Raw genomic sequence first — 26,164 nt, forward strand, 5'->3', positions numbered from 1 at the left:
GGCGATGGGACTACTATTTAAAATAGAATATGTGCTCCTCGGTGTTAGATGCTTGTCTATGAAACAACTGATGTAAACGTGGTATTGAAATAATGAGTCTTTGGATAGACAAATACAGCTTTAGTGATGCTGGAACAAGTTAGAATTATTATACCATTGCCACATTTTTAGAGAAATATACAAAATGCTGGAGAAACTCAACAGGTCAGTCAGCATCTATGGAGAGTAACAAAGAGTTGATGTTTCAAGGCAAGACCCTTTATCAGGACATTTTTAGGTTCAGTGTAGGGCAAGCATTCAGGAATATGCAGGGAATATATTCTCAATGTGAGGTAGGTCTTTATCATGACACATGGTAGTTTAGTAGTTCTGTGAATGGTCTAGTAAATACTAAATTCGTGATCCATTGTTCAAATCCTATTGCAGAGGATGAGGAAGTTAAATTCAGTTATTTCAAAGACAGAGTTAAAGTTGAAGGCAATTTATTATTAAAGTATGTATATGTCACCATATACATTTCTTGTATTTTCTTGTAGGCAAATTACTAGATATTAGTGGAGCTAAACAGGCTGGTTGTTACATCCATATCATGAGATTTTCTTGTAGGCATTTACAGGAAAATAAAGAATTACAATAGAACTTAAGCAGAACCATAAATAACCAAAACTGACAAACAACTAAAGTGCAAAAGAAGGTAAGTCATGCAAATAATAAATAGAGTAAATAAATAGAACTGAGAACATGATTGTAGAGGCCTTGAAAGGGAGTCTGAAGGTAGTAGATTGTGTTCAGTGTTGAGATGAGTGAAGTTATCCAAGCTGGTTCAGGAGCCTGATGGTTACAGGGTAATAACTGTTCCTGGACCTGGTGGTGTGTGGTGAACTATGTGCCTGTCGGGACACGCCCCTGCTGACTGCTCCTGTGGCTCCTCCCACAGGCCCCTGTATAAAGGAGATCTGCGGCCTGACGCTCGGCCTCAGTCTCCAAGACCTTGTATGATAGACACTCACTCCTGGTTCCTTCTTCCAGTCAATAAAAGCCGATATCTCGCCTTACGTCTCAGTGTGAGTTATTGATGGTGCATCATGGTGTGGGAACTTAGACTCCTGTACCTCCTACCTGATGATAGTAGCGAGAAGCGAGCAGGGCCTGGATGGGGGGCAAGGGTGGGGGTATCCTTGATTTATAGCTCGAATCTGTGGTGTTGGCTATGAAGTTACCAGATTATCATTAAAACCTAATTTAGACAGAGTGTGGACAGTCATTGAAATGTAGCCTCTTCGTGTGGGGAGATTAAACATTTGCACATTTTATAACATCATGTATAAGTATGTGTCCTTAATGTGATAAATACTTATTAGAGGAACCTGTTTCTCTTTGCAAACCTTTATGCTTAGGGAAGCGATTCTGCTGGCCTAATCTACTTGGCATTATAGGTGACTTCAGGCATGATATGGATGTAACAACCAGCCTGTTTAGCTCCACTAATATCTAGTAATTTGTCAAAAAAAAGCAATATCCCCTTAACCACAAGACACAGGATCAGAATTAGGCCATTCAGCCCATCAAGTCTTCTCCTAAAAGGGGTGAGCTGCTTTAGGCTCCTGGGTGTCAGTATCTTGAAGGGTCTATCCTGGGCCCACCACAAAGAAGGTGCGCCAGCTTTTCTACTTTTTTCAGACATTTAAGGAGATCTGTTATGTCTTTGAAGAATTTGAAAAACCTCCACAGATGTGCAATGGGAAGCACCCTGACTGGTTGCATTGTGGCCGAGAGTGGTAGACATAGCCAGCTCCACCATGGGTACAGCTGGCCCCACCAGAGGTGATGTCTCAGTAAGGCACCGTCCATCAATGTGGACTCCCCCCATCCAGGCCATGTCCTTTTCTTCAAGCTGCCATTAGTCAGGAGGTAGAGGGTCCTGTAGACCCACACCTCAGGGTTCAAGGATAGCTTCTTCCTCAATAACCACAAGTTCCTGAATTGACATGAACCATAGCACTACCTGTTTCTTTCTAGCTCTCTCTCTCTCTCTCTCTCTCTCTCTCTCTCAATGTGCATTAATACCATTATGTTTATTTTGTTTATTTGTTCATATACAGTAAGCTATGTATAATTCATGTTAATTTAAGTTTATCTTAGTTTATGTTTGTCATGTTTGTGAGGTGCTGTGCTGAGGCTGCATAAAAATAATCTCATAGCATTTATAGCTGGTGTATGATTGTCCACGACAATAAACAAACTTGAACAAGGACTTGATATTATTATCCTGGACAAAGCTCCCTTGACAACAGTACATAGAACCATAGAACACTACAGCACAGTACAGGCCCTTCAGCCCTCCATATTGTGCTGACCCATATAATCCTTAAAAAAAAGTACTAAACCCACACTACCCCATAACCCTCCAATTTTCTTTCATCCCTGTGCCTGTCCAAGAGGTTCTTAAATACCCCTAATGTTTTAGCCTCCACTACCATCCCTGGCAAGTCATTCCAGGAACTCACAACCCTCTGTGTAAAAAACTTACCCCTGATGTCTCCCCTAAACTTCCCTCCCTTAATTTTGTACATATGCCCTCTGGTGTTTGCTATTGGTGCCCTGGGAAACAGGTACTGACTATCCACCCTATCTATGCCTCTCATAATCTTGTAGACCTCTATCAAGTCCCCTCTCATTCTTCTACGCTCCAAAGAGAAAAGTCCCAGCTCTGCTAACCTTGCTTCATATGACTTGTTCTCCAATCCAGGCAACATCCTGGTAAATCTCCTCTGCACCCTCTCCATAGCTTCCACATCCTTCCTATAATGAGGTGACCAGAATTGAATACAATACTCTAAGTGCGGTCTCACCAGAGATTTGTAGAGGGGCCAGCCTAATAGCGTACAGTTAGACATGGTACAAAGGAGTCAAATAGTTCCAGGAGTCTTCTATGTTAACCTTAGACTTTATGAAATGTCATGGCATTAGGTCAAGTATTGGCAAGAGAACTTCCTCATAAATGCAGAGATTTAACTTTGCTGAGTGTTAATATTCATATTGAATATTTAAGCTTTTTAAGATGACATTTAATATGATTATTATTGTTCATATTGAATTTTTAAATGTGATGATGACACCACTGCTGCTGGCTGAATCAAAGGTGGTGACACGTTAGAATATAGGATAGAGATTGAAAATTTTGCTGAGTGATGCCATAACAACCTCTCCCTCAATGTCAGCAAGAAGAAGGACCTGATTTTTAACTCTGGGAGTAGAAAACCAGAGGTCTATGAGCCAGTCTTCATCAGGGGATCAGAGGTGGAGAGGGTCAGCAACTTCAAGTTCCTTCATTTAAAGCTGGTGACCTTCTCCAAAATCTGTTCTGGGTCCAACATGTGTGTGCCATTATGAAAAAAGCACAGCATCGCCTAATAGCGTGGTGAAAACTGCTATGTTACCATGGTATTATAAACATTGTACAATCCTCATTAAACTTTCCCCTACTGACTTTGATGAAAGAAATATGCTTATAGAGCAGCTGAAGATAGTTAGGATTAAGACAATGCCTGAGGAACTCCCCTGTGAGTTCTAAAGTCCCTTCCATTGCCCAGGTGCTCAAGTTACATGATGAATTGCAGGAACCTTTGGAAACTCAGTGACATTCAATTAAAGTTAATACTGTGGTCCAAGAAGGTAGCTCACTGCCTACTCAAGGGAATGAGGGATGGACAATAAATGGTGGGTGCAATGATATCTGCAAGTGACCAATCAAAATACTGGTTTATTATCCTGATAACTGACCCAAATTGACATCATGACTCTTCTGAGGAACTTACTGACAAGCAGTTTAATGTATTGCACTGAATAATGTGCTTCCTTCTCAGCACATTTAACTAAGGCATTCTCATATTAAAATTCAGCCCAATTGTCTAAGTAAATCCAGGTACAGAGGTAGAATAGGTTATCTTGCTTCTTGTTTGAGTCACCATGTTATAATGCTGGGGATGTTAGACCGTAGGAACATGAGCAATTATGTGAAATATCGGCATCAGCCATAATGTTTCCAGTTCAGCTGAGCAGGTAGGAGATGTGCCACTTTGAAACTCTTGACATCCAGTCCAGGCCCGCCCTCCTCAATCCTTTCAAGTTTTTGCTTTTCTATAGATCTGACAAAACTCCGGATCAATACTCTAAGATATTTTCTATTAAATCTTTACTTTTTGAAATGTCTGTATTAATGCAATTTATTACCAAATCTTTGATTTGATTTGACATACATGTATTTCTCTGTGTTTTGATGTATGTGATAAATAAAGCTAACCTCTTTAAAATCTTTATTAGGTTGTATTTTCTGATGCAATGTGACAGGTACTTTGCTACATTTGATCAATGGAGAGGGAAAATGTCATTGAAAAAATGTTATGATATTTACAATAGTACACATAGATTAACAGTGTTCTTTAATTTTTGATGGGCCAAGTTGTGTTAAAGGTTGAACTGATCGTGCATGAGTTGTTTTCAAACGTTTCCCTATGTCTCAGTTTATCAGATACATTTGGAAGCAGCAAAGGGAGCTGACAGAAGCTACGTAGGAGGTCCATGTTTGTAGCAGCGCTTCAGTTTGTTATGCCTGAGATCCAGTTGGCTCGTAAGAGCTACTTTGTAGAATGGTTACAATGCTGAGGCCTGGAACACATTGGATTCACTCAATTACAGACGTTTTGTGCTCTGGGGCTTGCATATGAGTGCGGCCCTTGGTACAGCACTTTCAGTCTCATTCTGGAAAAGTCTTTATCAGACTTTCTTTGAAGATACACCTTTTGATCATGGCAAGGAGTAAATAGTAATGCTTTCGATTTTCCTTTGCAAATATTTTGCTGTTTATTATCTGAACAAACAGTTGATTTGGAAGCTTTTGAGCTGAATCCATGCCACCATTCTCCCATTGAATTTTTTTTCATTCTTTCCACAAACTTTTCAACTTACCAAATTCCATCACTATTGGAGAATTTACAGCCAGTTAACCTATCAATCCACATGGCATTTAACAAGACTCTTAGACACTAGGATGGAAGGAAAATAGAGGTTTATGTAAAAGGGAAGGATTAGATTGATGGTGAAGTAGGTTTATGTTGCTCTGCACAACGTCGTGGGCTGAAGGGCCCATAATGTACTGTACTGTTCTGTATTCTATGTCATTGGGATATGGAAGGAAGTGAAGCTTCTGGAGGAATGGTGTGTGGTCACAGGGATAAAGCCAAGGTGCACACAGAGAGCACCTAAGGTCAGGGCTCTCGGTCTGTGTCACACCAGTTCACTTTGCCGCCTGTTCAACAACACTGCACCGGACCGGCTGAACATAGCTCCTGAGGTAGGAGCAATGGAATGGGAATGTACTGGCTTCTAAAATATGAAAGGCAGAACCTCTGGCAAGACAGACAGAGTTAGCACTTCGGTGCAACAACTTTTCATTAGAACATGTTAGTCACAGCCTGGATGACAGCACTCCCTCCCCACCAGACCAGCTTTGATATGCTGATATTATGCCAGATGACAACCGACACTATTGGAACCAGTGGTAGATTGGTGCATTCTAGGGTGGGACCATCAGTTAGTGTTTCCCTGGCTCAATGGGAACCTTACAGTCCTGTCAAACCTTAGAACGTTCTACTTCTACTCCCAACGGAGAATGAAATCTTATCTGTTTCTGGAATGCGTTGTGCCTAGAGAACTCTTCTGTGCAGGCGCGCAGAGAGACTGTGAAATGGAACCATGGAATGTCACAGCAGCAATAAATTATGCTCTGCTGTGTTCTTGATAGCCATAAGAAACAATGTGTGAGCATGAGAGCGTAGAACAGTACAGCACAGTACAGACCCTTTGGCCCACAATATTGTGCCAACATTTTAACCTATTCTAAGATCAAAATAACCTCCTCTCCCCAAATAGCCTTACATTTTTCTTTCATCCAAGTGCCTCTTAAATGTCTGTAATATATCTGTTTTTACCACCATCCCTGACAGTGCATTCCACACGCCTACAGCATAGTGCCAGCAGTCACTGAGTGAGGCTGGGTTCCTATTGCTGTCTATAAGGAGTTTGTATGTTCTCCCCATGACTGCACAGGTTTCCTCCGGGTGCCTCAGTTTCCTCCCATTTTCCAAAACTGTATAGTTAGGATCAGTAAGTTGTGGGCATGCTATGTTGGCGCTGGAGTTGTGACCACACTTGTGGGCTGGTTTGATTTGACACATACGACACATTTCACAGTATGTTACAATGTTTGTTGTGCATGTGACAAATAAAACTAATCTTTCCCTTTAAACCTACCTCCTGTATTGTGCTGAAGTGTGAATCCTTATTGACTGTTTTGCTATATTGTGACTTCCCTCAGATTTGATCCAGGGTCACACAAATATCCTGGATGCATTGATGCTCCTGGTGAAATCCTCTTCACCCTCTAGTGCATGTTTCCTCCAGCAGACCTCGATGTTCTGCATGGCATTAGTTCAACCTATTCCTCCTCTAGGTGGCTCATGAGACCTTCTTGACCAGATACTCTCTTTCTGCTCGCATCAGATTACAAGATCTCTCAGGAGGTTTGGTAGTATCGCATTAACCCTTTTGGTGAGTCACAGAGTAACACAGCACAGACACAGATCCTTCACCCATGTCATCATATTGACCAAGTTGCCTACCTAAGCTAGTCCTATTTGCCTGCATTTGGCCCATTTCCTCGAAACCTCTCCTTTCCATGTCTTTTTAATGTAGTGTTGTGCTCACCTCTACCCCTTGCTGTGGCAGCACAGGCCACCAGTCTCTGTGTGAAAAATATGCTACTCAAATCCCCTTTAACTCTTATTGCCTTCACCTTAAACCCATCTCCCCTACTTTTCGAATCCCTCTTCATACCCTTTCCAGATCTCCAGAGGATGTTTGGAAAGTAATGTTGATAATTTAGATAATCTTGATAAAGTGTTCCAGAAAACAAACGAATGAGTGTATACTGGGATCTTTCTGAAATCAGTTTGTAATTAATCATTCTCAGTCATCAGATGATCAACTGAGTGTGTCTTTAAAAAGCATTCACAAGCATCAGACATAATTTCTCTAATCCTATTCAGTTAGACCACAAATGGCAGGGCTGTATGGGAAAATGTTGAGCAGTATCTTTATTAGGTATTAATTTAATTAATAATGATCCTGAGAAATTTTTAATGCACACTTCATCACCTTTACCATTGTGGTACCTGGTGCTAAAAAGCCAAACGACCAGGTACTGCAACTCAAGAATCCACCCTGGAGATTCAATGGTGGTTGAACTACTGGAGTTGCGGGGGAGGGGGCGGTTTCCTCTATATTTGACGTTGTACATACCTGTCTAAAGATGGATTAGTTTTATTTGTCATACTGTACGTACATACATTGAGACATACAGCGAAATGCGCAGTTTGCACCAAATCAAATCTGTGAGGATTGCGCTTGATAGCCTGCAAGTGTCTCCACACTTTTGACACCAACATAGCAAGCCCGCATCTTACTAACACTAATTCATACACCTTTGGAATGTGGGAGGAAACCAGAGCACTTGGAGGAAACCTGCGGGGCCATGGAGCAACTCCTTACAGACGGTGGCAGGGATTGAACCCCGATGTTATAGCTGGTGCTGTAACAGCATTACGCTACTGTGCCACCCCACGCTATTTTATATCTCTGTATGCATCCTAATAAAGCCTCCTCCAGTTCCTGCTCTGCTGCGTGAGGGGAAGAACGCTAAATGAGCTGAAATACAGTACATGCTTTTGCTTTGGCAGTGTGTGTTGCTGCAGATGATTCAGAATTAATTATGTGTGAAAGTGCTGGCAGCTTCATACTGTGCTGAATGTTCTTTGCAGTGTTTCCTGGTTTGCGAGTTTGTGTTTGCAGCTTGTCTTCGAGGAGCTGACAGAAAACCAATGATCAGCGAGGCACCTACAGTGTGCTTGTGTGCGTTCCAGACTAGTGACGCATCATGACTGGATCTCACTTTCACAAAGCTTACCACACACAGCCATGTCCCTGTATTGAGCAAAAGCCACCAATTTTGTTGCATTAATGTATAAATGGTTTGCATAGTTAAGTTTCATTTCTTTACATTGGTATACAATCTTTTGGCCTGTCTTTGGGGGCCATTTTTGGGCAATTAGGCCATTCAGCCCATCAATGGATAGGCTCTCCAGAAGATACTATCATACTTGCTAGCTTTTCTGAATGATATTTCTACCTTGCTTGCACTTTAATTTTCTTCTGCCTGCAATTATATATACTATAATTAATTATATATTATTAAGTAAATGGCGACATATATGTACTTCAATAATAAATTTACTTTGAGCTTTGAAGTTGTTTACCTTGCTGTGTTCTATTCACCGTTCTCTGGTGAACTGAATGAGATTATTTCCCCTATGGAGTTTTGAAGGGCTTTATGATGTAAGGCTTACATTTTCTAAGTTGTAGAAAAGTTCTGGGCACTCAACATTCTTTGAGCAGTTCAAATGGGGGTGATGATTACAACAGAAATTAATAAGCTTCCAACTGTAAGTGTAATGGTACTGGGTTTGCTGACCGCGAGGTTCTAAACTCCAAGAAGACCTTAAGCCCTATCAGATATAAATAACCACAGATACTCTCACTAGAGATTATACTGTAACTACCCAATCTTCAAAGACAAATCCATTTCCTTGTTTATCCTCCACGGTGAGTTTAGCTGCCAATACCTCACTATTTGAGTGGTGGGTCCCCTCTGTCCTGCCAAGAAGGAGATACTTAGAGAAAACAAAGATTCAAGTACATTTATTATCAAAAAATGCATATTTATACAACCTTGAGATTTGCTTGCTCACAGGTAGCCACAATGCAAGAAACTCAAAATAGTCCAATTTAAAGAAAAAAAAACCAACACCGGATGTGCAAGAGAAAAACCCCCCACAAAATATGTAAACAATTGAAGCGAACAACTGCATTCTGAACCAAAATTGAGTCCTCAGATCCAAACCCTAGAGTAGCCTGGAGTAGGCCTAAAGCCTTGCTTATCAGCTCATTATATTAGCGGGCACAGAGCACTGCAGCGAGGCAGTCTCCCAACACCCTGTGTTTTCTGTCTTTCTGGGCCGGCATTTAAATGGACTAAACAACGGAACAGCAAAAGGCTCCGATGCCATGGAGAGAGGAATGACCATTGCGGAGAGTGAACTAAATTGGCTCTCGCCTCTGATCAGGGCTGGCGTTTAAATTGTCTAAATAGCAAATTGTACCTTGCACTAGGACCTGGCTGCAGTGAAAGGCTCCAGGCCCAGATCGTGTTGTTCAGCGACTCGCCCCAGGCCCCGAGTTTGCCGCCCAGCACAAAGCCACTCTGAAGCCCTTCAAATCAGCCCGGCACCGAGAGCGATCCAACCTTGCGCCCGAGCTCGTGGTATGGGCATTGGAACTCAATCTGCAATGATTCTGCAAACATTATCCTCCGAGTTCGCCTCACCATCACTCACTCCTTTCCTGTTTGCAGCGATAACTTAACACAAAGTACCCCAGAAAAGGTATTTTTAGTGATGTCAGATTTCTTAGCTTTTTAACTACCAGAGAGCTGCTGCACCCATTTGGTAGCACCATCTTAACCGGAAGTTTAAACACAAGACACAGCAAAGTAGTTTAAACGCTATTCATTTATTTTCAGTGGTACATGTTTAAATCCAAACAGCATTCTGAAAACACATTTAAAACTCAGAGGATTTCTATCTTATAAAATTATGATTTCCAAATTACAAACCATTTTGAAAACACAAAGGATTGCCAAAGTACGGGCATAATTTCTAGAGGTTAAAAAGACGTACCAATGGGCTATGGATGAACCGGCAGTCGGTCGCAGAAATCAAAGGCAGAGGAACAAATTCTAGTTCATCTCATGTTTCTGTCATTCTTCTTGATATTCCTGGACAATTCTTAAGAAAAAGCCTGGACTGCTCTCTACATTTACACTATTTTATTTCTGTCATTGATTGACTTGACACACGTGATATTTTTTCAGATACCTTTAACAGAAATGGTATAAAATCTTCTCAATCCGGAGATCCCAGATGCCCACAGTTAATGCTACGAAGATGATTCTTTGAGCACACAAGTCTTCCAGCTATTAATAAATCAGTTATTTGAAATGCTAAGTGATAATATCAATCTGGTCTGCACACTTTCTTGAACTAGATAACTTAGTCAGTATTCAACTTTGAATTGATTACTTGCCATTTACATTAAAAAACTGAAAACTGCCTCCCATTTTACAACAGAAAACTGAGCAAAGAATATTTGTTGGAAGTTCAACTTACTTAAAAACACCACTTTGATCTTTAGGAGGATCAGCTGCTATGTTTAGAAAGCTGAGTTTGGCCAAAAAGAATATGTCTCTCTTGGCCCTGGACAATGAATATCCATCACTTAAGAAGGACGATAAAGTCAATATATAACATTTTTAGGATCGAAGGAAATTGTTACTCTTGTCTACTTTATATATATTTTATGTTCATGTAGAATATGCAGAATTCACTGTCTTCAACCTAGGATTCGTTTCATCTATTGCAAGTTTCTAATTTGATACTGTGCCATTAAACAAACTTATCTAATTAACTAATTATCAGTATCTAATTAACTTACAATCTGCAGATGGAGAGCATTTGATTATTTTCAGATTATCATGGTGGTGAATTCCAATAAGTTGCTATCTTTCAAATGAAGATATTTCTCCTTATTCCAGTTCTGAATGGTGAACTCAAAATCTTAAGATCATGACCATCTTTAGTTCTAGATTCAAGGCAGGAGAATTTGCATTTGTTCTGTAAATTTCTAAAGTGGTTTCAATTTTGGAACAAATTGACCCATTCTACTCAATCTCTCCTCTTGTGATAATCCTTTGAACCCAGGAATCAATGTATAAATCTTTTTGTTTTGGAGCTTCTCCAAGGCAAGTTTATCTTTTCTTAGCTGAGGCCAGAATGTATATAGCACTTTGATTTTCCCCTTAGCATTATATAATTTCAGCCAAACTTTCCTGCTCTTACTCTCTAACCCCTTGCATTATATTCTAAATGTTTGCCTTCCTAGTAGGAATACTCTGCTGTGTGCAAACTTCTTTGTGATCCATATACAGAAGCCATAGACCCTCAGAGCCATAACTGCATGTTTTCTTTCTAACTCCACTGTTCTACAGTCCAGCAAGCTTTGGAAGATGAACCTCAGAACCTGTACCTGTACCTCAGGAAGCCTCTGCACCTCCCTCTGCAATTGGATCTTCGACTTCCTAAATGGAAGACCACAATCTGTGTGGATTGGTGTTACTATCTCCTCCTCACTGATGATCAACACTGGTGCACCTCGGGGGTGTGTCATTAGCCCACTACTCTACTTTCTATACCCATAACTGTGTGGCTAGGCAGAGCTCAAATGCCATCTCTACATTTGCTGATGATACACTTATTGTTGGTAGGATCTCAGATGGAGACGAGTGGGAATACAGGAGCGAGATATACCAGCTAGTCAAGTGGTGTTGCAGGAACATTCTTGCACTCAGTGTCAGTAAGACCAAAGAGCTGATTGTGGACTTCAGAAAGATTAGGATGAGGGAGCATGAATCAATCCTCATAGAAGTGGAGAGAGTGAGCAATTTCAATTTCAGTGTCAAGATCTCTGAGGATCTCTAACCTGGTCTAAACAAATTGATGCAGCATTGGAGTAGGCAGGACAGCAGCTGTATTTCATCAGGAGCTTGAGGAGATTTGGTTTGTCATCTAAAGCACTGGAACACTTTTATAGATGTAGCATAGAAAGCATTCTGACAAAGTGCATCACTATCTGGTATGGAGGGTGGGGGCTTCTTCACAGGATCGAAAGAAGCTACAGAAAGTTGTAAAGTCAGTTGGTTCCATCTTGGGTACTATCCTCCACAGTATCCAAGACATCTTCAAGGAGTGGTGCCTTGGAAAGGCAGTATCCATCATTAAGGACCCTCATCACCCAGGAAATGCCCTCTTCTCATTGTCACTGTCAAGAAGGAAATACAGAAACCTGAAGGCACACACTCAGCGATTCAGGAACAGCTTCTTCCCCTGTGCCATTCAATTCCTAAATGGACATTGAACCTATGAACACTATCTCACTTTTATTATTTTTGTTTTGGCACTATTTTTTATTTAACTATTTAATATAGATATATACGTACATACTTACTGTAACCGATTTATTTATTTATTTATATATATTTCTATATTACCATGAATTGCATTTTACTGCTGCTGCTGAGTTAACAAATTTCATGACAGCGCATACAAAATGCTGGAGGAACTCAGTAGCCCAAAGGCGCCCCTCTGTCTCCTCTTCCTCTTGGGGAACCCTATGTCATTTTGTACAGACATGGTTGGTTTCCCATTTTCATCTTGCCCAACCAGTCTCTTGGCGTACCATGGCCCACCAGTAGGATGGCAAGACTTCCAAATCCCACATGGTTGTTGGTCCATCCTGGGACTCAGCACTCCTCACATGGGGGGGGGGGGGTTCTCTGACTTTTATTTTTACCTTTACACTTATTAATCTATTCAATCACTGAGCCCTGCTCGTAGCACCAATTGTGTGAAATCAGGTTTGTGGGTTTGCTGAGTGGGGTCAGAAGACACTCATGACCGGTAAGTTACCCATTTATTTACAGGATAAGACCGAACATTCAAGTTACACTTGGTTACAAGTACTTATGTAAAGTGTGCACCTGGGCCCTCTCTTACTACAGCACCTAGTCCACAGTGATCCTGCAAAAAAAAGCGATTAGGTGCTTTCAGTGCTCTGGTTTTATACTCTGTCTGTGCCTAATGGCAGCCAGTGGGAGGGCTGCAATGCTCTGTAAACAGGTCAATCTCTAGTGAGCGTGAGGGAGCGGCTTTTCATGACCAAGTAAGATGGATACTTACTGCAGCACTATCCAAATGTTGATATCAAACACACATCCTCTACTTCCACAGTTCCGTCACTCTCTCAGTGAAGAGGTTCCCTTTAAACATTTCACCTTTCACCCTTAATCTAGTCTCACCCAACCTCGGTGGAACAAGCCTGCTGGCATTTACCCTATCTGTACCCCTCATAATTTGTATACCTCTATCAAATCTCCCCTACGCTCTAGGGAATAAAGCCCTGATCTATTCAACTTTTCCTTATAACTTAGGTCTCCAAATCCTGCCAACATCCTTGTAAATTTTCTCTGCTTCTTTTCAATGCTATTGACATCTTTTCTATGGGTAGGTGATGAGAACTGCATACAGTATTCCAAGTTAGGTCTCCTCAATATCTTATACCACTTCAACTTCACATACCAACTCCTGTACTGAATACTTTGATTTATGAAGGCCAATGTGCCTAGAGCTTTCTTTACAACTCTATCTACCTGTGACGCCACTTTCAAGCAATTATGGATGATTCCAAGGTCTCTCTGTTCTACCACACTCCTCATTGCCTTACTGTTCACTGCCGTAAGTCCTACCCTAGCTTGTTGTACCAAAGTGCAGCACTTTATACTTGATGGCATTAAATTCCATCTGCCATTTTCAGCCCATTTTTCCATCTGGTTTAGACCCCACTGCAGGCTTTTATATCCTTTTTTATGACTATGTCCTCAGTCTTGGTGTCATCCACATATTTGCTGTTCCAAATGATCATCCAGATGATTGATATTGGCATTTATTGATGTTATCAGGACTGGAGGGCTGAGGTTATAATGAGAGGCTGGATAGACTGGAACTTTTTTTTCCCTGGAACTTGAGAGGCTGAGACCTGATAGAGATAAATAAAATCACAAGGGGCCTGGGTAAGATGTATGGTCAGTCACTAATTAAAATAATGTATTTTATCTACATTTTAAATATGTGCTTTCTGTTTCCCACTTCGGCTTTGTACAGTCTTACTTCTGTTCTTGCTAACTTGCTTACCATTTGACATATTCCTTACCACAGAGAAGGCAAAAATATGAATTACAGTTTGAATTAGCCCAAATTATATTGGAATGTATAGGTCTGAGGCACACTTCCTGTTGAACCCTAGGCTTGGTTAGCACAGAGCTGGAGATGTTCAGCTGCCAGTAAAGATGAAATCATTTTTAGCTGACTGTATTGGAAGCAAAGGGGGCAACTGGAAAGGAGAGGAAGTTAACAAAAGGAAGAGGGAAGATATTGGATGGGAAGTGGCAGGACAGGTGATCACTTCCAATACAATCATGGTGCCTGATATTTAATCTGAGTCTATAACATGGTAGCTTCTTTATCAATACCTTTCAGTACAATGACCAATGACTAAGCTTACTGTACATGTCCACATAATAAAAATGACAATGTAACAGACATTATATATAATTGAATATTCTGAAGATGTGGAAGGAACTATTGTCCTACAGATCTTGGTGAACAAACTCCTACTCCTAAATCTAAATGCAGTACATCACTTCCTAACCAGCAGACCCCAGACAGTCAGGTTGAACAACTGCTGCTCCCTCCCCATCACCACCAACAGGGGTGCCTCCGAGGGCTGTGTTGCTGCACGTTCTGCTCTTGCAAGACTCCAAGGCCAAACATGTGAGTAATCACATTGTCAAATTCGCTGATGACATGACAGCGGAGGGGCTCATCAATGATGAGATGTCCTACAGAGAGGAGGTGGTGGTGCTAGGCAAACGACCTCTTCCTCAATGTCACCGAGACGAAGGAGATGGTTATGGGCTTCAGGAGAACTCACACAACTCACATCCCTCTTTACAGTAGAAACTGAGTACATCTTGTACGACCTCTCATGGTCCAAAAAAACATTCTCCACAGTCAAGGAAGCTCCCCAGTGCCTTTTGTTTCTAAGGGGGCTGAAGAGATCTGGACTATGCACATCTGTACTCAACTCCTTCTACAGATGTGCAGGTATATATATATATATATATAGATAGATATAGAAAGGTGCTGGAAAGGGGTCAGTAACATCATAAAGGATCCTACCCACCCTTCTTGTCTGTTGTTTCTCCCACTCCCATTAGGGAGAAGGCTATGTAGCATCCACACCCGGACCCACCAGACTCAAAAACAGTTACTTTCCCTAAGCAGTAAGGCTGATCAAAACACCCACCCACTAGTCCACCCCTCCATGTCTCTAACCACCACTGTTTTATCATTTCTTTTCGGTCACCCTATGCACAGACACTCATTTGCCTAGAGTCACTTTATGGACAACTTTATGTATTTATATTGTTTTTTTATTTTGTGTCCTTTATCTTACTGAGCGTTTTTCTGCTGCAATAGATCCTAACAATTTCATTCTCCTCATACTTGTGTACTAGAAATGACATTAAACAATCTTGAATCTTGATCTTGAACAATGCAGACTAACTTTATTTTCATTGTCACTTTAATCATCTACTATTTTCACAGTTCATGTTGAGTAATTTCTGTCAATCTTTATTTGCGTAGCATCATTTATCATGTTTATTCCTAACTCCAGAAACTACTTTGATTATTATTTGGGCTTCTGTGAAGTGAGATTGAGCCAACAGCACAGATACTCCCTGTAAACACATAAAAATAACTCCTGATAGATTGTAAATCTTATTCACTCATCAATCATCTGATTCTGAATTCAATGTTAGAACACAATGTCACTCCCAAGATCTTAAAACAAAAATTGCTAACTCAAACTCAGCTTTTACCAATTGAAAATATTACTTTCTGCCAAATACTCTGTTAGCATGCACATTAGAGTTTATAACTCCAGTCATCAATAAATTAAGTCTTCAAATATTCTGTTAAATATTCAACTTGATCAAGGTTGAGGAAAGATACCTTGACTTGTTTGTAGGTCTATAAAATATTAATTTGCTGATGTCTAACAAGGAATTTTGCTTCATTAGATCAGACATAATGTCACACATGTTCAGCATGAAAATTCCAAGATATTTTAAAGCCTAATTCTCCTAATGTTCTACCTTCAACGTCAACTAGTAACTGCTGAAGCAGTTCAGGAGTTCAAGCTGAGCATACCTCTTTAATGATAAGTGCTACTCCGCCCAAGTAATGAATTGACCATTGTGAGCTGTTGTGAAGAATTGGGTGGTACCATAAAAATGCAAGTTTTTGTCCTTATTAAAGCTGCTTGTGGCTTATTTCAGTAGCTCAAGAAGATGTAGCTCAGATTTTCCGATTCAATAGAAAAGGCAGCAACTTTGAGCAGTGTGCAAACTGGAGACCAGAAGCCTGAGAAGATGTAGCTCACTCAGGTTTGAGTGAATAGAAAAGGCAGTGACTCGCAGCATTTTGCTGCTTTGAGTAGCGGCCAGTAAGCATTGAGGATTGATTGGCAAGGACAAATTAAAGTAAGGGGCGGGCAAGTGGAGGATCTGTTGTCAGAGTGGCCATAGTTGGAGGGGTCAGAGTTAGAGTGTTGATTTTTTTGACTTCAGCTCTTTGAAGCTTTGGTGACGTGAGGCTTCAGTGGGAGAAGGCAAAAAAAAAGCTATAGGGAAAGTCCTGTTCCCCCCCTCTCCCCGCCCCCACAATTTATTGTTCTTTATATTTGCTCAGTTATACAGAAGAGATGTCAGGAAGGATAGTTGAATGCTCCTCTTGCGGGATGTGGGAAGGCAGGGTCTCTGACGGCTACACCTACAAGAGGTGCATCCAGCTGCAGCTTCTAACACTCCACGTTAAGGAGTTGGAGCTGGAACTGGATGAACTCCGGATCATTTGGGAGGCTGAAGGGGTGATAGATAGGGCATATAGAGAGGTAGTTACCCCCAAGGGGTAGTGCACAGGAAACTGGGTGACTGTCAGAAAGAAGAGAGGGTTTAAGAAGCCATTGCAAAGTTCCCCTGTGGCTACCCCCCTCTAAATCAGATATACCACTTTGGATACTGTTGGGGGGGTGGGGAGGTGGGAATGACCTAACAGCAGAAAGTCACAGTGGTCAGGTTTCTGACACTGAGTCTGACTCTGTGACTCAGAAGGGAAGGGTGGAGAAGGGGTGAGTTGTGGTGGCAGGGGACTTATGGACTGTGAATGGACAGGAGGTTTCGTAGGTGTGATTGAGATTCCCATATGATATGTTGCCTTTCAGCTGCCAGGGTCTGGGGTATCTTGGATCGAGTCCTCAATGTTCTTAAGTGGGAGGGAACAGCCAGAGGTCGTGGTCCACGTAGGTGCCAATGACATGGGTAGAAAGAGCGACAAGGTTCTGCAAAGGGAATGCAGGGGGTTACAGGTAGGTGCAGAGTTAAAGGGCAGGAACCCCAGGACTGTGATCTCAGCTACACACACAAACTGCTGGTGGAACTCATCTGGCCAGGCAGCATCTATGAAGAAGAGTTACAGTTGATGCTTCAGACTGAGATCCTTCATCAGGACAGGACCCTTCATCCTGTGATCTCAGGATTGCTGCCCATGTCATGAGCTAGTGAGACCAGAACTAGGAAGATTATACCGTTTATCATGTGGCTAAGGAGTTGGTGTAGGAGAGAGGGCATAAGAACTGTTCCAGGGAAGGTGAGACCTGTACAGAAGAGATGGTTTGCATCAAAACTGGAGGAGGACTAATATCCTAGTGGGAAGGTTTGCTAGCGTTGCATAGTGGGGTTTCATACTAGGGTTGCAGGGGTTGGGAATCAGAGTGTTAGAACAATTAGTGAAGAGTTTGTGGAGACAGATGTTGCTAAAACCTCAGACAAAGTCAGGAATCAAAAGGTTGAGCTTGGTATGATCTGTGTCCTGAGCTGCGTATATTTCAATGTAAAAAGTATCATAGGAAAGGCAGATGAGCTGAGAGCATGAATCGACACCTGGAATGATAATATTGCAGCCATTAGTGAAACTTGGTTACAGGAGGAGAAAGACTGGCAGCTGAGCTTTCCAGTTCCATTGTTTTAGATGTGACGGACGGGAGGGGTTAAAGGGGGAGGGGTAGCGTAACTGGTCAGGGAAAATATCATGGCAGTGCTCCATCAGGACAGGCTAGAGACCTCGTCTAGTGAGGTGTTGTGGGTGGAACTGAGAAATAAGAAAGGTATGACCACATTAGTGAAGCTATACTACTGACCACCCAACAGTCCAAGAGATTTAGAAGAACAAATTTGTAGAGAGATCGCAGACTGTTGCAAGAAACATAAGGATGTGATAGGAGGTGATTTTAACTTAGCTTCACACACAAAATACTGGAGGAACTCAGCAGGCCAGGTGGCATCCATGGAAAAAAGTACAGTCTATGTTTTGGGCTGAAACCCTTCAGTAGGACTGGAGATAAAAAGCCGAGGATTAGATTAAAAGCTGGGGGGGGGGGTGGGGAGAGAGAAACACCAGGTGATGGGTGAAACCAAGAGGGGGAAGAGATGGAGTAAAGAGCTGGGAAGTTGGTTGGTGAAAGAGACAGAAGGCCATGGAAGAAAGAAAAAGTGGGGGAGGGGGGGAAGGAGCATTAGAGGGAGGTGATGGGTGGGTAAGGAGATAAAGGTGAGAGAGGGAAAAGGGGATGGGAAATGGAGAAGGTGGGGGGGGGCGTGTTGGGGGGCATTACCAGAAGTATGAGAAATTGATGTTCATGCCATCAGGTTGAAGCCTATTTCTGGGCTGTGCTTTTCTATGACTATGATTCTATCAGAGTAAGTTAACACTTGAGTTACAAAAGAAAACCCTGCATGAATTGATTAAAGTGAAGTTACATGCAAAAGGTACAATAAAGCTTTTATTGGGAAGGGTTTGATTGATGAAAGTGCAAAGTAAAAGCAGTCCATATGCAGTCTTAGATAGGACTTGACAAAATATTGTACATGAAACTTTAAAAGTAAATTTAGCAATAGGGCATGAGGTTGATGGACAAGCAACTACGAGCAGTTGGTCTTTCTTCTTTGGAAATGAGTTTGGAATTCTTTAACTCAGTGTTTGGTAATTGTCTCAGTGAACGTAAATATATCATTGAAGTTTACTGGTATTGTGCATTTGAGAAGCAACAAGAAGAGCTGGAAGAGTTTTCAGAAATCCATTAACAGCTTAACTGAGAAGAGGTCCAAGAGGCAAAGTCAATTTAAAGTAGATAATTGGGGTAAAAAAAAAGGATAAAGTAGTGAAGATTTGTACTTCAAGATTTAAATGTTGAAGTCCTGGATTCCACATGGATCAGGTTGGTGACTATTATTTCAGAACATTTTAAATTTACAAGGTTTGAATATAGTTTTGTGTCTTTTGTGAAACTTCAGTTCTGAAGCTATTTGATAACTCTTGTTGTTTACATGATTTGTTTTTTCCTCTCTCTGTGCATTAGGTGTTTGACAGCCGTTTTTAGAGGTGTTCTTTTGAGGTTTCTTTGTTTTGTGGCTGCCTGTAAGGAGATGAATCTCAAGGTTGTGTAATGTGTACATACTTTAATAATAAATGTATTTTGGTATATAAGGAATAGAGATCACTTCATGACCTATTGTTCAACACTTATTCATTACTTTCAATGGTTTTGATTTCCTTGTGAGCCTGCCATCAGCTTTCCGAGAATTATGGCTTCAAGGCTAGGCAGCCTTTCATGAATAATTCACTTCCTGGCACCCAAAACTCAATTCCATTTGCTTGTCGCTCGCTTTGGGGAAAAGCACTTGAATAACATTTACTTCCCATCAGCATTGTTATCCCGTGCTGCTGTGTGTGCCATGGACAAAATGTGTTGCAGTTAATCAGTGAGCTATTTCAGCAAAACCTCCAAAACACAAGTCCTCTAACACCAACTACATGTGAACACCACTAGAGGGACTTCTCCAGATCACAGACTGTCTGGACGTAGAAACATATCATTATTCTTTCATTGTTGTTGGATATATGTCCTGATAGTCTCTCTCCAAAATCATCAAAGGGGTACATTCACCAGAATGACTGCAGCAGTTCAGGAAGGCACTACCTTCTTCTCAAGGGCATTTAGGGATGGGCACTTCCTGAAAACGTAATTAAAGAAACTCAAAATGGACTTCACACAGGACTTCTTTTTATCTTAGCAAGATTTACAATATTTCTACTACTTTCAAGAGTGGAAGGAATTTTCATTGATACTGAACTTTTTTCACTCTGGGTGTTAGTAATTAACCCAGAGTGTTGGGGTAGATATACATCTCTACCAAAGGAGGTATAAGACACTTCTTCCCTCCAACAGCCTGCAGGTCACCCTTGGGAAATATGTAGCACCTGCTTAGTCCCTAGTCAGGGTCACATGAACCCATGGGAGCAGGTGGTGGATGGTCATATGAGCAGCTGGTGCATATCACAATATCCTGGTTATGGGACCACTGACACCAGGCAGCCAATCTCTGAAGAGTATTGATAATGGTGGGGTTCACCTGCTTTGTCAAGACACTGCCTAGAAGAAGGCAATGTAAACCCTTTCTGTAGAACAATTAGCCAAGAACAATCATGGTCATGGAAAGGCCATAAACAAGAGAAAGTCTGCAGATGCTGGAAATACGAGCAACACAGAAAATGCTGGAGGAACTCAGCAGGCCAGGTAGCAACTATAGAAAAATGTACAGTTGAACTTTCGGGGCCAAAACTGTTCAGCAGGACTGGAGATAAAAAAGAGCCAAGGAGTAGATTTGAAAGGTGGGGGGGGGGGGGACGGGAGAGAGAAACACCAGGCGATAGGTGAAACTTGGAGGGGGAAGGATGAAGCTAAGAGCTAGGAATTGATTGATGAAAGAGACAGAAGACCATGGAAGAAAGAAGAAGGGGGCTGTGTGGAGGAGCAGCAGAGGGAGTTGATGGAGTGCACAGAGATAACATTAGAGAGGGACAAGGGGATGGGAAATGGTGAAGAGAGAGGTGGGTGGAGGCATTACTGGAAGTTTGAGAAACTGACGTTCATGCCATCAGGTTGGTGGTTACCCATACGGAATATAAGGGGTTGTTCCTATAACCTAAGTGTGGCCTTATCCCGGCAGTGGAGGAGGCCATGGATGGACATATTAGAATGGGAATGGGAATGGGAATTAAAATGGTTGGCCATTGGGAGATCCCGCTTGTTCTGGCAGACGGAGCGTAGATGCTCGGCAAAGGTTGGGAGACCAGCATTAACATACTTAATTCCAGCTTTAGCTTTCCCACACGGAATGCCTCACAACTGATGGATATTCCTTTTCCTCAGCAAGACCTGTTTTCCTGAGCACAAACAGAGAAACCGGCCAAGAAAGTAATATCCTTTGCCAATGTATTATTTGCAGGGAACTAAAGCTAGAACATAAGCTGATCTTTGTAACTCTATTTGTATTTTGATATTCAATGATAACCAGCTGAAGTTGATAATCAGTCAGAAAATGAATTAAGAATGATAAGCAATGCTTTGGTTAATGGATTTATCGTCACAAACAGAAGAGATTCTGCAGATGCCAGAAATCCAAAAATACGACTAACGCAAAATGCTGGAGGAACTCAGCAGGTTATCCAGCATCTATGGAGAGGAATAAACAGTTAAAATTTGAGCAGAGACCCTTCATCAAGACTGGAAATGAAGGAGAAGGCAAAATAAGAAGGTGAAGTGAGGGGAAGGAGTACAAGCTGGCAAGAGGTAAGTGAAACCAGGTGAAGGGAAGGTAGGTGGGTAGGGGAGGGGGATGAAGTGAGAAGCTGAGAGATGACAGGTGGGAGAGGTAAAAGGCTGATGAAGAGGGAGTCTGATTGGAGAGGAGAATGGACCAAGGGAGAAAAGGAAGGAGGAGGAGTACCAGAGGGAGGTGATGGGTGGGTCAGGAGAAGACAGCTTCCCTCTTCTTCTCATCCACTGTGTTTCTGGTTTCTGGTCGCATCCATTATATGATGTGTTTCTGGTTTCCAATCACTCCTTTCTTGTTCCTGTTTTGTGCAGTTTTGATTGGAGTGGGCTGGCTCTTCAGCTTGAATTTAATGTATGGTACAATACTAGACGGAACTGAACTGAGTTGAGCTGAATATGTCTGGACTGGTTCGATGATTGGAGGTTTGGTGTTTTATGTTCTGTGTTTTTTTTTTGCTCAGTATTTTTGCTGTTTGTGCAATTTGTTCTTTTTTCATGCGTTGCTGGTTTGATGTTCTGCTTTGAGTGGGCTCCCTGGTTTTCTTTCTTTGCTTCGTGGCTGTCTGTGGAAAGGCAAATCTCAGAGTTGTAATACAACATACATACTTTATTAATAAATGTACTTCAAATCTTTGAGAAGGGGCAAGAGGGAAATCATAATGGGGAATGGAAAAGAAGAGAAAGCAGGGCGGGTGGGGGTGGGGGTGGGAAGAAATCACCAGAAATGAGAGAAATTGATTTTGTTTGTCTTCAAATCATCTTACATTTTGTGTCTGTTTTCCTCCATTTTAAATAACTTTGCTTGATTTTCAAGCACTTTTTTCTCAGATGATCAAAGGCTGTGCTGATGCAGTGAAGACAAAGGTGTATTTCCTCATTTTTCTCTGTCTTCATTAAGATACTGCTCCAGATGTATGGGAAACAATCCACCTCACAACAGGTCTCTTTCTGTAATGGGTGCACGTGCTCTCTGATATCTCACCCAGATATTATTCATGTGATGGCCTATACAGTAAGAGATGGACTTCACTGGGATCCTTGCAGATTGTCATGGAAATGGGATGATCAAAGGTTCTCTTCACCTGTCTATAATACAAAATAAATCACATACAAGGTATGGGCAATGGTATCGGGCTTATTAGATGGTGGCAGTAACTGTGGTTTGTGGACCAGACACTATGCACACATGCACAAGGTTTATTGAGGAACAGAAACACTGGTGAGTTCCCTTCTGGAACACTGAATTCTAATTGTGGTTACTTTATTGCTGTTCTGGATGAAATCAGTTAATCTGGTTTGAGGCATGTAATCACATCCTCTGCTGGCCAGATACAAAAGAGGCAGCAGGAGATGCGCTGATGGATGTGCCACTGTGAATTGCAAGACAGTGTGTCCAGATTTGAAGTGCTCCCTTGGTAGTGTAGAATTATGCTCAGATACATCTGCCATCTCTGTATAAAGTCAGATTGAAAATGGTGCTTGAATCCATAACCTTCTGAACCTTGAGGACGATGGCACTGAGATAAATCTTACTTAATCCAGTGATTTTTGAATAGATTGATACTTTATTTTTCCCAAAGGAAATTTCAGAATTATAATGTCACAGTAGCATTACAAGTGCAGAGCTATATAAATATACAAATATCAGAAGAGAAATAAAAACAATAAAAAAAACATTATCTCAAACAGGAGCAGGTCATCACATCCCTGGTTATAGGTTGACTCAATATAGAGCCTAGTGGCCAATAATGTTCAGCCAAAGTGGCATGCAGACCATGGGAAACATTGCCCAGAATTGCCACGATTTTCCGTAGGGTCCTTTGTTCTACCATAGCCTCCAGAGTGTCTTGTTTGACTTCTGTTCATACACTGAGTTGCTGATTAATTAGGTTCAACACATATACATTTAAATGACATAAAATCAATGATGACAATATCCTCAAATTCTTCCTCTAACAATATTCAGCACCTTTTAATGGCAAAAACTGAACACACATTTAAAGAATGCTTTCTCTAAATATTTTTGCCTCCACTGAGAACTGTTTAGCATGAAATAACACACAGATGTGCTTTGCCTGATCGCAGTACCATTTCCACTTTCATACTTCATGGAGTCAGAAGAATGCACCATTACTTGAACATTACGTGAATAACTTTCTGAAAGTCAACATTAGCATGCTATTAGAAACATAGCGTCAAGGTTCTGGCTTTTGAAGACTTGTTACTGAGAACCAAATATTTTAGTGAGTAATTACATTTTGAAGAACTGAAATTAAGGTTATGATAACAGATTGCATAGAGTGGTTTCAAAGGTTCATTTTAATATTAGAAATATATGCAGTATACAACCTCAAATTCCTACTCTGCTCAGTCATCTATGAAACAAGAACCCTATAGAATCAATGACAAAAACATCGAAACCCTGGAAGCCCCCTCCCTTTGCAAAAGCAAAAAAAAAATTAAACTTCTATTTCCATTACACTGTTAGATTTAGGTGGTGAGGAAGGCAAAGGTAATGTTAGCATTCTCTTCAAGAGGATTAGAATGTAAAAGCGAAGATGTAATGCAGTAAGGCATTGGTCAGAATGCTCTAGACATATCGTAAGCAGCTTTGGGTCCCTTTATATAAGAAAAGATATGCTGGCATTGGAGAGGGTCTAGAGGAGGTTGAGGAGCATGATTCTGGGATTGAAAAGGATGACGTATGAGATGAGTTTGAAAACTCTGGGCTTGTACTCTTTAGAGCAGGCATGGGCAAACTATGTCCCGCAGGCCATATGCGGCCCGTTAAGCTTTTTAATCCGGCCCGCAGAACTTGATGAAATTATATTAATAAACCTTGTTAACGTTTTTTCCCCGCAATTCTGGCGTTTTCCCAATAGATGACGCACTCTATATACATTGACCCTTGTTGAGGTGCAGCGTATTACTCCACATTTGCGCTTTACTCTTTGTTCGGCTCGACCTATTTGTGTGAACAGGCGTTCAGCGTCATGAACATCAACAAAGCCAGCTACAGATCCAAGTTAACTGACCAACACCTCAGATCCATCCTGAGAATCACCACAACAAAACTAAATCCAGACTTTGATGCGCTGGCTAAAAAGGGAGGCCAACAACACTGTTCCCACTGAAATTAAAAATAAGTTTCTTCATTGTGTTATGTAAAAAATGCATTTGAAAATATTTTTTTCAATAAGCCTTACATGTTACATGTCATTTCTGTTAAGTGATGGACATGAGTAGTGCGCAGGTGCACGTACGTTCTCAAAATAAAAAATGCGATCCAGATCAAATAACGCGCTCCGCATACTGGCGCGCTGTCAGTGTTCTGTCTTTGTGCTGGTCGTTGTTGAGTTTTGGCATAGGGGACAATTGAATAAGAAGGAGCAGGACAAGTAGACCTGCATCTCCTACCGTTTTTGAAATAAAGACAGTCAGGAGGAGAGTGATGATGATAATATCTTGAAGGATAACAGAATTTTCAGTGCTTTAAAATAATAACTGTTACTATTAAAAAAAGCTGTATTTTATTCATTTAATTTTCAGTGTTTTAAAAGTCATTTCAATAAATAGCTAAATACCATGGGACTTCAAAGACAGATATTTTGTTGTAATGCATTCATTTTCAATTGAAATTAAAGCACATGTTTTCTACATATCCCATGATATTTTATTTTCTCTTATGAGGTGTATTACCAAAACACTCCATCCATCTGCTCCTGGTCCAGCCCCCCTGTCAAATTTTAGAACCCTTTGTGGCCCACAAGTCAAAAAGTTTGCCCACCCCTGCTTTAGAGTATAGAAGAACGAGGGTGATCTCATTGAACCCTATTGAATATTAAATATTGGTTGGATGTGGAGAGGATGTTTCCTTTCATGGGGGAAGTGTAGGACCAGAGAGCACCTTTAGACCATAAGACCATAAGACATAGGAGCCATTTGGCCATTTGGCCCATCAAGTTTGCTCCTCCTCAACCCCAGTTCCCGGCCTTCTCCCCGTAACCTTTGATGCCATGTCCAATCAACCTATCAATCTCTGCCTTAAATACACCCAGTGACCTGGCCTCCACAGCTGCATGTGGCAACAAATTCCACAAATTCACCACCCTTTAGCTAAAGGAATTTCTCCTCATCTCTGTTTTGAGGCTGTGCCCTCTTGTCCTGGATTCTCCCACCAGGGGAAACATCCTTTCCACATCTACTCTGTCAAGGCTTATCAACATTCAAAAGGTTTCAATGTGATCCCCCCTCATCCTTTTGAATTCCTGTGAGTACAGACCCAGAGCCATCAAACGTTCCTCGTATGATAATCCTTTCAATTCCTGGAACCTCCTTGTGAACCTCCTCTGGAGCCTCTCCAATGCCAGTACATCTTTTCTAAGGTGAGGAGCCCAAAACTGTTCACAATACTCAAGGTGAGGCTTCACCGGTGCCTTATAAAGCCTCAGCATCACAGCCCTGCTCTTGTATTCTAAACCTCGTTCATTAAAGAGGTTTAAATGAATGCTAACATGTCATTTGCCTTCATTACCGCCGACCTTTAGAACAGAAATGAAGATGAATTTCTGTAGCCAGAGGG

This window comes from Hypanus sabinus, chromosome 1 (genome assembly GCF_030144855.1).
Source record: "Hypanus sabinus isolate sHypSab1 chromosome 1, sHypSab1.hap1, whole genome shotgun sequence".
NCBI lineage: Eukaryota > Metazoa > Chordata > Chondrichthyes > Myliobatiformes > Dasyatidae > Hypanus > Hypanus sabinus.